The 13,893-nt window shown below is 50.4% G+C and overlaps 1 protein-coding gene across 3 annotated transcripts in view; it reads left to right on the forward strand.

The window, feature by feature from the left end:
* The first annotated feature begins 3,913 nt into the window (after window positions 1–3,913).
* Window positions 3,914–13,893, forward strand: part of PIK3R5 (phosphoinositide-3-kinase regulatory subunit 5) — a 69,756-nt gene continuing 59,776 nt past the window's right edge. For all 3 annotated transcript variants that reach the window (XR_014291918.1, XM_082603940.1, XM_082603941.1), the window contains exon 1: window positions 3,914–4,263. The gene's annotated coding sequence lies outside the window, so the exon portion shown is untranslated. The remainder of the gene's footprint in view (window positions 4,264–13,893) is intronic.

The raw sequence follows: 13,893 nt of genomic DNA on the forward strand, positions 1-13,893 counted from the left end.
TTTTAAAAAAATATTTATTTATTTATTTATTTATTTGGTTGCACCAGGTCTTAGTTGCAGCAGGCAGGCTCCTTAGTTGCAGCTCCAACGCTCCTTAGTTGTGGCTCACCAGCTCCTTAGTTACGGCACATGGGCTCCTTAGTTGTGGCATGTGGACTCTTAGTTGTGGCATGCATGTGGGATCTAGTTCCCTGACCAGGGATCTAACCTCGGCCCCCTGTATTGGGAGCAGGGAGTCTTATCCACTGCGCCACCAGGGAAGTTCCTGTCTTTTGTTTCTTGATGGTGACCTTGAAGCACAAAAGTTTTAAAATTTGATGATGTCCACCTTATCTGTTTGTTTCTTTGGTTGTTTGTGCTTTTGATGTCATATCTTAAAAACCATTGCCTGGTCCAACGTCATGAAGATTTACACCTATGTTTTCTTATAAGAGTTTTATAGTTTTAACTCTTACATTTAGGTCTTTGATTCCTTTTGAGTTAATTTCCATGTGAAGTGTGAAGTAGGAATTCAGTTTCTTTCTCTTTCTTTCATTCTTTGCTTTTTTTTCTTTCTTTTCTTTTTTTTTTTTTTTTTGGATATGGGTATCCAATTGCTTTGCATTTTTGAAAAAACAATTCTTTCCCCCTTTGAATTGTTTTGACACCCTCATCAAAAATTGATTGTAAATGTGAGAGTTTATTTCCAGACTCACAATTTTATTCCACTGATATATATCTGTAGCTTTGTGTTAAGTTTTGAAATCAGGGAGCTTGAGTCCTCCAACTTTTTTCTTCTTTTTCAAGATTGTTTGGGCTATTCTGGGTCCCTTGAATTTCCTATTCTCAGGCTTTTTTGCTGTTGGGATGAATGAGCTCTCTTTTCGATTTGGTCAATGCTGTGTACAGAAAACTACTGAAAGTCTTATATTTATTTTTTGTGTCCAGCTACTTTACTCTGCTCTCCCATAAGTTCTATATGTTCCTCAGTCCATTAGCCAGTATTTCTCAGCTAGACAATCATATCTTTTGTAAGTAATAGTAAGCTTGACTCTTCCTTCCCATGTTTATGTCTCATTTATTTTTCTTCTCATTGTTTTTTCTTGAATTTCAGAATATGGTTGACACTATTCAGTGTGACATCCTTGTTTTGCTCCTCGTTTTCATAGGATTGCCTGTTATTAAGGACTATATTATCCATTCCAGGTCATCACTAGGTATCACACTGTCTGTTGAATTGGAATAAATACATTTATCATCTTGAAAAAGTCTTTTTACTCCCAGTCACTAAGAGTTTTCAACAGGTCGCATCACATTAGGATAATTATATGGTTTTTCTCCTCTGTCCTATTCATATGATGAACAATATTAATAAACTCTTAACATTGACAGCCCCCTGTGCTGGCCCCTTGTGTAAACTGTATCTCCTGAGCCAGTAGGAACAAATTAGCTCACACTAACGGGAATAACTCAGGTCTTGCTGGTGCAGCTCCCACCTGTATAATATAGAACAGATGTCACAAACTGAAAGTCAGTAGGTCATGTCTGGTTTGGCCTGCAAAGCAGTTTAAAATACTGTTTTGAATTAGTTTCCAGCATTTAAAAATCAGGAGATTTCATATTAAGAGTTCCAGTTTTTGGTTTCTCTTTACAAATTATAAAATCTGATCACACTAGCCCTGCATTCTCACATGATCACAGTGAGCTGAAGTTGCCCCCCTCAGTGGGGGATGCTTTTTAGAGGTCTCCTCATTTGCATTCTTTCCACACCCTATTGTCTCCATACTGTATTGTCCCCAGACATCAAGGTCAAGGGTCGGTTGCCATGTTCTGTATTTGTGCAGTAGTTTTTCTTATAACAGAATTGCGTAAAAGTGAAATATGCCTTGTAATCATGTCTCTAGCAAATGTGGAAAAATAAAAGGGGCCAAGAGGGGGATGTGCTTCGGGAGACATGGGAGCATGCATATTTCTTGGCAGAAGTGAAGAATATTCCTATAATGTTTAATACACAAAGTGTGCCCGTTGAAAGGATACAATGTGAGATGCCACCAGATAAAAAACTCATAAGAAGAATATGGAAAAGATGTGTAGGGGAAAGAAAACCTTACTGAACTGGAAGAAAAAAAAAAAGGACTGAAATGTCAATAGGGTTTGTTTCAGGAGGCACAGAGCATCAACAATATTATCGTGAAATGCCGTAATCTAGTTAAGTGAACACCATCTCCCCAGTTCTGTCCCTGAGTCTGAGCTGTTTGGCTCTTGGAGACATTTGAGTGTCTAACCCCTGCTCCAGTCCTGGGTGGCTGTAGTTCTAAGTCCTGGATAATAGGTGTCAGGTGCTGATTATATTTCCCAGTTGGTCTGCCCTCTTGGGACAGGGAGACACAGGTGGAGCTGAGTGGGAGAGTAGGGGTGGGGTGGGGGTGGATAACAGGCAAGCTTAACACCTGGGTCACACCTGCTGGTGGAGAAAGAGAATGTCCACTTTTGATGTGGGATGGGACCAAGTGGTCTTCATGGGATGCTCAGCTCCCTGGTAGTGAACCTTAATGGGCACCTCTGTTTCGGCTTTCCTCCACCTTCAGTTTTAGGAACACCAAAGACATGGAAGAAGGCAAGGATGCCATAACTTCTCTATCACTCTCTGTAGCTTTCAAAGTGCTCTCAGAATCCACCACGTCAATCTGGCACACGCCATGTCGTTCTCACTACTCAGTTCCTGCTTCCAGAGCCGTTCTACCCCTTCTTCCCTACTTGGCCATGTCTGGGCTGTCTCCATCTTCCCCCTTCTCCTTGTTTTGTGGTGGAAAAAGTAAGGACAAGGGAGACCAGAGCCCTTGGCCACCCTTCTCAAGTCGTATGACCTCGGGCACATCCTCTCACAGCCTTTGTGACTCTGGTTCCTTATTTGTAAAATGGTGGGTGTGAAGGTCCGGGTGGTGGATGAGGAGTAGAAGTACTAGATGGTTCTGGGCGCCTTCCCATCTCTAACTGTAGGCTGGAATCAATTCTCTGCGTTCGTCCAAGAGTACTTTCTGTTTCTATGTTTTTGGGGAAGTTGCTTTTTCTTGGTATTTAGCGAGTCAGGAAAAGAAAAATCATTGTCGTTCACATCTCTCAACGCCTCAGGTAGGGCTGTGGCTTTTGACCAACAATAACGGCTGATCTTGTGGCCAATTTTGAACGCCTCTAACAGATATTGTGACACAGAGTCCCGTTCAAGAGTGGAAATGGAAATTCCAGCCTTGCCCTTTGCAAACTCTGACATAAACTGCGATTCTTTCGTTTCCAGGGCTGTCAGCACAGTAGCCAACCTTCTCATTCCCAGTTTGCAATGAGAAAACGGAGGCACAGGGTAGTGCAGTGACTTCCGGGATCCCACGAAGAGTTCTTCCAGCTCCGGTAAAACTACATCTGCCGCGTGGCCTGTGGGGAGAAAGAGGGCGGCCAGAAAAGGGCCTCGACTCTGGAGACTACCCCAACCCGCCTTCAGGAGCCGAGAAATGGCTGAAGTCACAGCCACTGGTGGTGGAAGAAGAGAAAGTCAGACCAGAGGCTGGAGCAGCAGTGCGCAAAGTCTGGATCGGCTGGTATTTCTAGGAAGGTTTCTGCCGAAGGGTGAGGGTCACGGCACCCGTCTGCACAGCAGGGGTGCAGACATTTTAAATGTTAACAACACCTCAAGAAAATAGAAGTAGGAGGAGGAAGTGGGGGCGCTCGGTCGCAGTGAGAGAAGGAAGCAGCTCGTCGGAGCTTCCCCTTTCTCCTCTTTCCCCGAAGCCCTCACCCCAGGCCCCTCTCCTGCTCCGCCCACCCATCCAGCCCCGGCCAAAGCCGCGCTTCCGCTCCCCCGGGCTCACCTCACCTCATTCCTGGGGGGTCGCTGGTGCTCGCTGCTGGCGTCCCTTCTGCCGTGCCCGCCCCCTGCCAGGGCTGTTCCTTCCGAGGGCAGACGGGCTCAGAGCTGGGGCTGCTTCTCAGGCGCGCGGCGGGCTCTGGCCAGACTCCGAGGACGCTTGGGTCAGGCCGGCGCCTCGCCTACGCTGCCCGGCCACCAGGTGGCGCTAGAGGCCGGCTGGGCGGCCAGCCCCGCCCCGCTCCCGTCCCGAGCAGGCCCGGCCCCGGCGTGGCCCCGCCCCCAGCCCGCCGTCGGAGCGGAGCCCGGATAGATGCTGGGACTCACCGCGCGCGTCTCCAGCTCGGGCGTGGTGGTCCCGACCGTACCCGGAGTCGCAGGGAGTCGCCGCTGGAGAGGGGCTCGGCGCCCAGCGGGGACTGCAGGTGTGTGGCCGGGGCGCGGGGGCGCGGAGGGCACGCGTGGGGGCCCGAGGCCGAGACAGAGTTGCCCGCGGACCGTCGGGGAGCCCTGCGCCCTCAGAGCATCAGCTGCAGCGGGTGGGCTGGACAGAGCCTGCTGTCTTCTGGCTCCGTGAATAGGGTCCACTGCCGGGGACGGGATCCGCATAGACACGTGCCCAGTAATCCCGGAGATAGAAGGGCGTTTCGGCGACTGTCCATCCTTATCTAAGTAGCCACTGCTGGCCGTGTCTGTGCGGTCCGAGCGTGGCCACAGCCTTCTGCTGCCTCTTTTAAGGCCGCCCTTTGTCGTGGGGTCAAAGAGTCTGCCCTCCCGTCTGAGAGCTCTCTCGGTGAGCCTTGGCAGAAGGGGTCCTTAGCCACCAGGACCTCTAGCGAGCGCGGGTCCCCAGACAGTGGCTGCTGTCAGCGGATTCGTGTTTACACCCCGGGTGTCCCTGTGTGACTCTGTGTGCGTGTGTGCATGTGTGTGCGCGTGGGCGTGCGTGCTGGCCTATCCCAGGCCTGGGGTAAATAAGCAAGAAGTTCAGGTCAGTAGGAGGAAGGAGATTGTTCAGAGGGAAAAGGAAGGCGAGATGAAAGCAGCAGGATGTGGTATCAAGTGAGTTACAAGCCTCCTGCAGAGAGGAGAGGGTTTAGGCGAAATGCGGGCCAGAAGTAGGCCAGGTCTGCCTCCAGGGTCCTGTCTGGATCCCCTTCTCTTCCTGCCTGTGTGGTCGTTCTGTCTTCTCCTCCACACCGCCCTTCCTCCTGGCCTGGGACCACCCAGTAGGGCACTGGTTCCCAGCACTTGTTAAAACACACATTCTCCAGGCACCCCCTACAGCGCAGCTTTCCAAGGGTGGGGCCTGGAATCTGTGTTTTTCTAAAATTTGAATAAGCTCCTGAAGTGATGGGGCTGGTGCCGTAGCTTGGGAACCCTGTGTGGTGTGGAAAGGAGGCCGGGGGGCCCCAGCCGGGCCCGGCTGGCACAGGGAGCCGCTCCCTGCGTGTTTGCAGAACAAGGGAGTGGACGTCTTGTGCTTACCTGCTTCCTCAGTGTGGCCACCGCGGTGTGGGTCCAGGAAGACAGAGAAGACAGTTTCAAACGGTCCAGTTCTCTCTTCCTGCTTCAGGATACCCTCCTCTGCTTTCTGGAGAATAACTAGCTGGGACGCTGGGTAGGGACAGCTCAGGGTCTTTGTATGCTGGGCCTCATTGGGATTTTAAGACCCCTGCCAATCTCTTAGGTGAGGGATGACAAATTATCTTCTCTCCACAAGCTGTAGTGGAAGAAGACCTTCTGCCTCCCCTCCCTGTCCCTCCCTCCCTCCCATGCACCCCTTTTCGTTTCTTTCGAGAAGAATCAAGTGGAAGCTAACTGGGTGAAAAGCATGTTTGGGGTTACTGGAAGGGTCGTGATGGGGAGGCTCCACACTGGAGGCTGCTCCGTAGTCCCAGGTTAGTGGTTGATCACAAGTTTACTGGCTGAGAAGTGGGAGAAGGAGAGCCAGTCGCCTTTGCCTGGGCAGCCCAGCGTTGGAGGCCCCAGCTTGGGTTCAGACAAGCACTCAAATAGTGTTGACTTGGTCTTAGTTCAGAGAGGCTCATCCCAAGAAGCCGAGCTGGCCAGCCCTGTGGGACCTCTATGAACCAGAAGGCTTGTCTGGTGCTTGTCTGTGGGTGGGCTGAAAGCCTGGATCAGCTTCTTAAGAGAGGAAGCTTCTGGAGGGGCAAGATAGGGTGGTCGCCAGCAGCTCAAGGGAGAGGTGTGAGTTTTGAGCTTCTGGCATAGATGGGGTGGGAGGCGGACAAAGAAAAGACTACATCTGACTTCTGCCCAAAGGCAAGATGAGACACTCCCACAGCAAACATATATTACATATTAGGATATTCCATCAATTTGAAGATGTACATATTTTCGCTTTTTTTTAACAATTCTGAAATCAAGATGCATCTTACCATCAGTGGTATTTTACCATTATAATAGGCAGCAATATTTCTTCCTTAATGGCACACAAAATAATGGTGCATCTTACAATTGATGGCATCTTTTTTTTAATTTACTAAATCAGAGTTTCTAAAACTGTTCCATCTGTCCTGCAAGATGTTCCACAAAAAAGAAGAGGACTCCTGTCTAAAAGTTCATGAAATAGGAAACCCTATTTCTTCCTTAGAGATTTATCAAGCACGTTAGCACACTAGAGTCTGTGAGAAGTCCTATAGTCGAAAAAGTGATTTAATTTTTTAACATCTTTATTGGAGTATAATTGCTTTACAATGGTGTGTTAGTTTCTGCTCTATAACAAAGTGAATCAGTTATACATATACATATGTCCCCATATCTCTTCCCTCTTGCATCTCCCTCCCTCCCACCCTCCCTATCCCACCCCTCTAGGTGGTCACAGAGCACCAAGCTGATCTCCCTGTGCTATGCAGCTGCTTCCCACTAGCTATCTATTTTACATTTGGTAGTGTATATGTGTCCATGCCACTCTCTCACTTTGTCCCAGCTTACCCTTCCCCCTCCCTGTATCCTCAAGTCCATTCTCTAGTAGGTCTGTGTCTTTATTCCCATCTTGCCCCTAGATTCTTCTGATCTTTTTTTTTCTTTCTTTTTTTTTTTAGATTCCATATATATGTGTTAGCATACGGTGTTTGTTTTTCTCTTTCTGACTTACTTCACTCTGTATGACAGTCTTTAGGTCCAACTGATGGCATCTTATTCAATTCTGTTAAACACGATGTGTGTCTTACAGATATGGGGGGATGCTTTTGATGTACACAGGTACACACAGAATTATGTCATTCTTGTAAGTGAATTTGCACACATCACCTTTTCCAGTAGCTCTACCTTCTAAACACCAAAACCTTTCATGATATCCAGTTTTTGTGGGGTTTTTTTGTGTTACGCAGACCTCTCACTGTTGTGGCCTCTCCCGTTGTGGAGCACAGGCTCCGGACGCGCAGGCTCAACGGCCATGGCTCACGGGCCCAGCCGCTCCGCAGCATGTGGGATCTTCCCGGACCAGGGCACGAACCCGTGTCCCCTGCATCGGCAGGCGGACTCTCAACCACTGTGCCACCAGGGAAGCCCCATGATATCCAGTTTTAAAGGAAATCTTTGTAAAATGTGTTGCTTACCTTTGTAAATCTAGCACACGGTATGTGATTTAATAATTTCTTGAAAATATCAAATGGTTCTACCTGCCATATTGTACCTTGGGTCTGCTCGGGGCAGAACTTCTGTCATCTTTTTTTTTGTCCTTTCCCCCTTTAGCTATAATTTCATGGTGTTGGGCAGTGGGCTAAGTACTTCTCCATTTCCTTTAATCTTCACAGCCACACTCTGAGGTCGCTACAGCTGTTATCTTTATTTCACGTGGGGGGGAAACTGGGGGCCGAGACCGCACTGCTAGGAAGCACCAGAGCTGGGCTGATGACCAGAGATGACCCAGCCCAAGTGGCAGCCTGTCTGTGCCTGTGGAGATCGTGGCTTGTAGGGCATGACTTTGGGGGCCTGAATCGTGGCCGTCTCCAGGTCTTTTCTGTTTGCTTCCAGGCTAGTGGCTGGGAGGTTATGGATAGTTGGGTTATCAACTAAGTGACTTCCGGATACGCGAGGTATAGCTGTAGCAAGGTGCATGCGATTGGAGGGTGGGGGCCGGCCGATGAATGGGAAAAAGTGGGTGCCTGGTGGCACAGAGCAGACACTGGCTCCTTCTTGTGTCTAGCGGGTCTAGCAGTTGGGGCACATGGCCTTGAGCTTTAGAGTTTGTCCTCAGTGGGAGACGCCTGCCTCCAGCCTTCCCCAACTCCCAGTCCAGCCTCTCTCCTGTTGCCACAGTGATGTAAGGCAACCAATCTGAGCAAGTCGCTTTTCAGCTGCAGATCCTTCAGAGCTGCTCTTGCCCTCTGGAGGAGGTCCGTAACCCTTAGCGTGGCTAGCAAGGCCCCCTGCCCCCCAGCCCTGCTCACCCTGCCTGCTTCACCTCCTGAAGCTCGGGCAAACCTCTGTACCTTTGCACGTGTTCTTCCTTCCCTCCACGTTGCCCTTCCCTTCCTCTGCCTGCCCAGTGAACCATGAATTCATCCTTGGATGCCCAGCTCCAACCTCATCATCTTTAAAGTCTTTCCCAGTCCCCTCCTCACTCCATAGCACTGGCCACCCTATCCTTCCGTCCTCACCGTGCCTTTCATGTCCTACCAGAGCACTGGCCCGTCTGGCCTGCAGGGTCTGACCAGTGACTTGGTGGCTGGCTCACCAGAGCCACCTGATGCTCAGCCTGGCTGTTCAGCCATCACCACTGCAGGATCTCTCCCCGGGATCTCTCAGGTGAGAAATCCCCGCGTAGCAACAGTGGAGGATGCGAGTACAGGGTGGTGTGAGGGGCAGAGGGTGGGGTCCGGAGGGAGTGGTGCACTGTTCATTTTCGTGTCCTCCAGTCTTGCTGCTGTTGTTGTTGACCTAGGCAAATGAGTCTGTGTGGTTTCCTCTTGGGGGGCAGGGCTGAGCTGTGATGACTAAAGGCAGCTTCTGCCTCTTGTGGAGTCAAGGGACCGCGTTCCTGCCCGACTCCTCCGCTCCCAGCCCTGTGACCCTGGGTGAGTCCGTGCACGTCTCTGGGTGTCAGTTTCCCTGTCTCCCTCCAAGTGCACAAGAGATGGTTTCCACGGCCCCTTCCTCACCTCCAACGTGTCGTTCCTTGGCTTAGCACTTCTGCACGGAGCACCTTCCGGGTGCCAGGCATGTGCTGGGATCTGAGGATCCTGAGGGCGACAGATAATGTTCCTCCCCTCGTGGAAATTAGTCTAGTGGGCAGGACACTAGACACATATCACGTAATAACAATCGTGACAATGATGGGGTCCTCTGAGAGTACGGAAAGGGAGCCCAGTATAGTTTGGGGGTTAAGGAGAGGCTTCCCTGAAGAAGTCACATTCGAGTTGAGACTTGAGAGATACAAAATAGAAGAAAATAGCAATGCTAAGAAAAATAATTCCTAACACTGAGTAGACACATACTAAGCGCCCTTTGGGTGCACCCTCTCAGGTATTCCCTTCGGCATCTCTGTGGGGTGTGGGGTCCTCCTCTCCTGCGAGAACCAGGTGAGATAACTCTGGCATAGACCATGGGCTCATCCCCTGTGCCCCATCTCCTCCTTCCTTGCCCCTCCCCCATGTTCCAAGGTCTGGCTTCACGACATTAAGGCCATAAGCCCTGTTAGGGGGCGCCTCCCTTTTCCTTTGCACTGATCATCGCCAGAGAACGTGTTTCGTTGCTGCTGCCGGGGCTCCCCGCAGGAGTCCCCTGCATGTGTGCTTTTATGTTGGCCATCCACAGAAAACCACCGCGTAGTCCACTGGCCCTTCATTTTGTCTGTCTTGGAGCTGCTGTCCTTGCAGGGTTAAGCAACCCTGATTTTGTGTATTCTCTAAGAAGTCACCTCTTCAGCCTTCACATCCTTCTTCTTCATCCCAAGTTTTCTTCCCAAGACAACGAGGTCTCTGCGGACGTACCTCTGGCTTTTGGGTCTGAGCATTTGTTCCTGAATGGCTTGGTGGTTTTGACTCGTGTCAGGCAGTTCTCCCCACAGCCATTTCCATGCAGCCGGGCTGAGGCCACCCACCTCCTCAGTGCATTTTCTGGGTGAGATCACATCCACACCTGCAGCTCTTATGGAAGAGTTTCGAACCCTTTCTCAATAACGGGCCTCTTTGAAAAACTGATAAAGTGATAGATCATCTCCTCCACCCCCTAGCTCCCTGGCAAAAGGCACACGTGTGCACACACACACGCTCTTGCAAAGTTTTGCAGAAAACCTCAGGGTCTTCTTAGACCTCTGCTGTCCACCACGGAACCCAGGTGAATAGCCTCTGTTCTAGAAAACAGGACTTTCTCTTCACTGATTTCTTTGGCTAACGCCCAGCACAGCTCCACGCAGGAGTCAGCTGTTGTCAGAGGCAAGGTGGGGTGATGATGGGTAGTGAACACATGCAGGCTGCAGAGGAGGCCACTGGTGACTCCCTGGGGTGATCTCGGGGCTCTGTGCAGGGACCGGTCCCAAGCCACATGCATGCTTTCTGAGTTTATTGTCAAGTCTTGAATTCAGTCCGTTTCCAAGATGATTAAAGAACATTACTTTGGCTAGTGGTGTCCTTAAAAGAAGCCCTCTGATCTGCCCCCCAACCAGGGAGCTAGATTAAAGGCTCCAGAGAAGCCAGAGACCATGAGACCAGAGAAGGTGCGTGTTTGTGCCTATTCGCACAAATAGACACTGTCCAGGAAGCAGAGAGGCGGCCACTGCTGCTATTTTTGCCGTTTATATTCTCATGGCCTCCCGCGTGCCCAGGGACCGGCGTGAGCCTGAGGCTTTGTTTCACTGATGTGGTCACAGCTCTTTAAGAGCCGATGCCTTGAAGTCAAGTGTCACGTGTGAAGGAAGTTTTCTTCAATTCCTCATTTCTAAGGATTTGTTAAAGCATGAATGGAAGTTAGGTTTGTCAACTACAACTTGAAGCATCTACTAGGAAACTCTTGTATTCTTTCACCTTGAGATAGATTTGCATGACATGTTATATTATTAACTTCCTCCTGTTCTGCTTGCACTTCTGGAATAAACTCTACTTGGTCAAGGCGTTTTGTTCTTTCAGTACAGTGCTAGGTTTGATTTGCTGCGATTCCCTTTAGGATTTTTGCATCTATGCTCGCAAGTAAGGTCGGCCTATATTTTCCTTTCCTGTACTGCCGTTGTCAGGTTGTGATGCACTGGTTTTGTGACGTGCTGGGTTTGGAGGCATTTCATCTCGTCCTGCACCCTGCGGATAGCTTGTAGAGCTGGGAATGATCTGTTCCTTGGCAGCTGGGAGAACAGCTCTGGTCTTAGGTCTTCCACTGCTGGATTCTTGGTTTCCCAGCCCCCAAGCCTTCCTCTCCTTTTCTCTCTTCCTCAGTCCTCCCACGTACACACCTAGCACCTCAGTGCTCCCAAGTTGGAACCTGAGAGTCGTCTTTGGTTCTTGGGCCTCCAACGGTCAGCCAGTAATTCCCATGAGTCCCAACTTTCTCTGCCCCTTTGGCTAAGGGAAGGCCCATTTCCACTCTTAGATGCTTCCATCCATCTGGAGAGCAGTTCAAGGCCAGGTGCTGCGTTTAGTGGGGATGCAGATAAACCACCTTATACCCGGAGAAAGGTAACCAAGATAGTGATGGCATAATACAAAATGTTTACAGATGGAGAGATGTTTTTCTCTAAGAAGAGGATGTAAGGGAGAAGTCATATCTATCTTTAGATGTTTGAAGGGCAACATCCTTTGGAAAAGGTGAAGACCTGCCCTGTGGAGGTCATTCTCCAAGAAGGAAAAGGGACTAATGAAGGGAAATTATAAGGAAATAGACCTCAGCTCGCCACAAGGAAGATCTTGGAGAAAGTCAGACCAGATTAACAATGGAATGGGCGGCCTTGTGGTAGTGAGTTCCCCATTGGGAGAAGTATTCAGGGAAAATACCTGTCAGATGTAGAAACTAAAGCCATGAGAATGGAGACTGAGATCACGTCGTTTCTAAGAGTTGGTAGTTCTCCAAATCACAGTGGCTGTGTCATACTGGCTGTAGAAAAATTGGTTGTTCTGAGAACATAATTTGAATTTAAGAAATTCAATGGCCTTGAATAAACAGATCCCAAAGCTGGGCAGTTCCCTTACGAATCCCACAGCCCTACTTCACAACCCGTTTCCCCAGAGCAGGAGCCTGTTGGTGGTTAGAAAACCGGAGCCGTCCATGGTGAGACCCTGGAATCATGAGTGGACACCAGGATGCTTGCCCATATCCTGTGCTGGAGAAGGGGCTTTTGTGATGGTGGTGGGGGTCTCTTGTTCTTGACTCCTTCCAACACCTGGTGAAGTAGACTACTTCAGAGTCACCTTCCTGTGTGGCTGTCACAGATAAACTCTCAGGACCAACCTACCCAACCAGGTTGTGCTGGGAATTAATGGCCTCTTGTTCTTGGGGTTTTCGAGCCAACGTTTTGTGGGCCTTTGCATTTTGCATTCACTTCTGTACTGACATCTTGGGAGTTTCATTTTGAGAAAACCCAAAACTCAGAGCTCTCCTTGGCCTGTTATTGTGCTTAAGAGAACACGGGGGCTGTGGTGTGATGTTCAGGCTCCAGGACGGGGATGGAAGATGAGCTGTCTCATCCTAGCTGTCCCCCACTCACCTCCTTGTCTCTCTGAGCCTGTTCCCTCTTGGATCAATGGGCTGTATATTCTGACACCCCATGAGTTTTCAAAGTCTGCTGTCCAAGAGTGCATCAGTAGGAGCTGCCCTGATGGGCTGAGCAGAGAGGGGACCCACTCCTTCCTTCATGGTACCCATGTCATGGCGAGACTCGCAGAGACGAAAGTCCTCCTGCTCACGGTGGTGCCCTGCCCCCCTCTGCCCAGGCTTCTCTACTGGATGGCTTCCTCTGAGGTCATTGGTGGCCTTGTAATGGCAGATTCCAATGGCCTCCTCCCAAATGCATCTCTCTCTGCAGTTTCCGTAGCATTTGCTGCCCAGCACCCCTTCCTAGAGCCTCTTCCTCACCGTGTGCACCTCCTGGCGTTCCTCTGCACATTTCTCTTCTTGCCAGCCCTGGATGTGCTTAGCTCCCTCACCCCAGACCCTTGTCTCCAAGCCCATGCTGGTCATTTTCACCATTTCAACATCAACACACGCCCACAGCCCAACTCTTCATCCACAGAGCAGGCTTCCTCTCCAGACTTCCCCATTTGGGGGTCTCTAGTGAAACCAGACTCCTGGTCTGGAGATGTTGCAGTCACCTCTGAGTCCTTCCTCCCTCTTCCTGTCTCCACTCTCCAGCCAGCCTTGATGGTGCTTCCTTTCCCCCGGGGTGCTCGCTTCTTCTCATTTCCCCATCGTCCTCCTGGCCACCCCACTCAGCTTTCGTCACCGTCACTGTAGGCCTGCTCATGGGCCTTCAGGGCCCTGCTCTCTTCCTTGCTTCCCCAGGAGATTCTTCTAAAGAAACTCCTTCGTCACCATACTCAGAAGCCTTTGGTGCCACCCGCCTCCTAGGGAAAGTCCAAAGTCCAAGGTCTTGTGTTCTAGTTTCAAAGCTGAGTCCTGTCTTCGTATCTTCTCCATGAATCCACACCCTCTCCTCCAGCCAGACTGCCTGACTCAGGTCCCCCAAGACCTGATGGGTGTTCTTACCTCTCGCATCCCCCTCCTGATGAGGAAAACTTCCCAACCATCCTGTTCAGTGCCAGCTCCCCACCGCAGGGCCAGCATCTGGTGGTGCTCAGTTCGTGTCTGGTGAATGAATGATTGCCTGGTACATCAGCCAGTACAGAGGAGGCCTGGGTCAGCCCTGGTAGCTAATGTCTGAGATCTTTGTGGGGTTCAGTCATCCTCTGGGGATGCACCCTCCAGGCATCTCCCTGGATTCTGTGGGCATCTGAAGGGGCAAAGCCCTGTGTCTTTGCACTCCAGTACGGGCAGGACAAGGCAGATGTCCTCCTCTGGGGGGCTTCAGACCCCGGAGCCCCTGGCAAACTCCAGCTGCTAAGCCCTGCCTCCTTGGGAACGTCTGTCCCACCCTCCAAGTTACT

This window comes from Mesoplodon mirus (assembly GCF_964341445.2).
Source record: "Mesoplodon mirus genome assembly, chromosome: 18".
Taxonomy (NCBI): Eukaryota; Metazoa; Chordata; class Mammalia; order Artiodactyla; family Ziphiidae; genus Mesoplodon; species Mesoplodon mirus.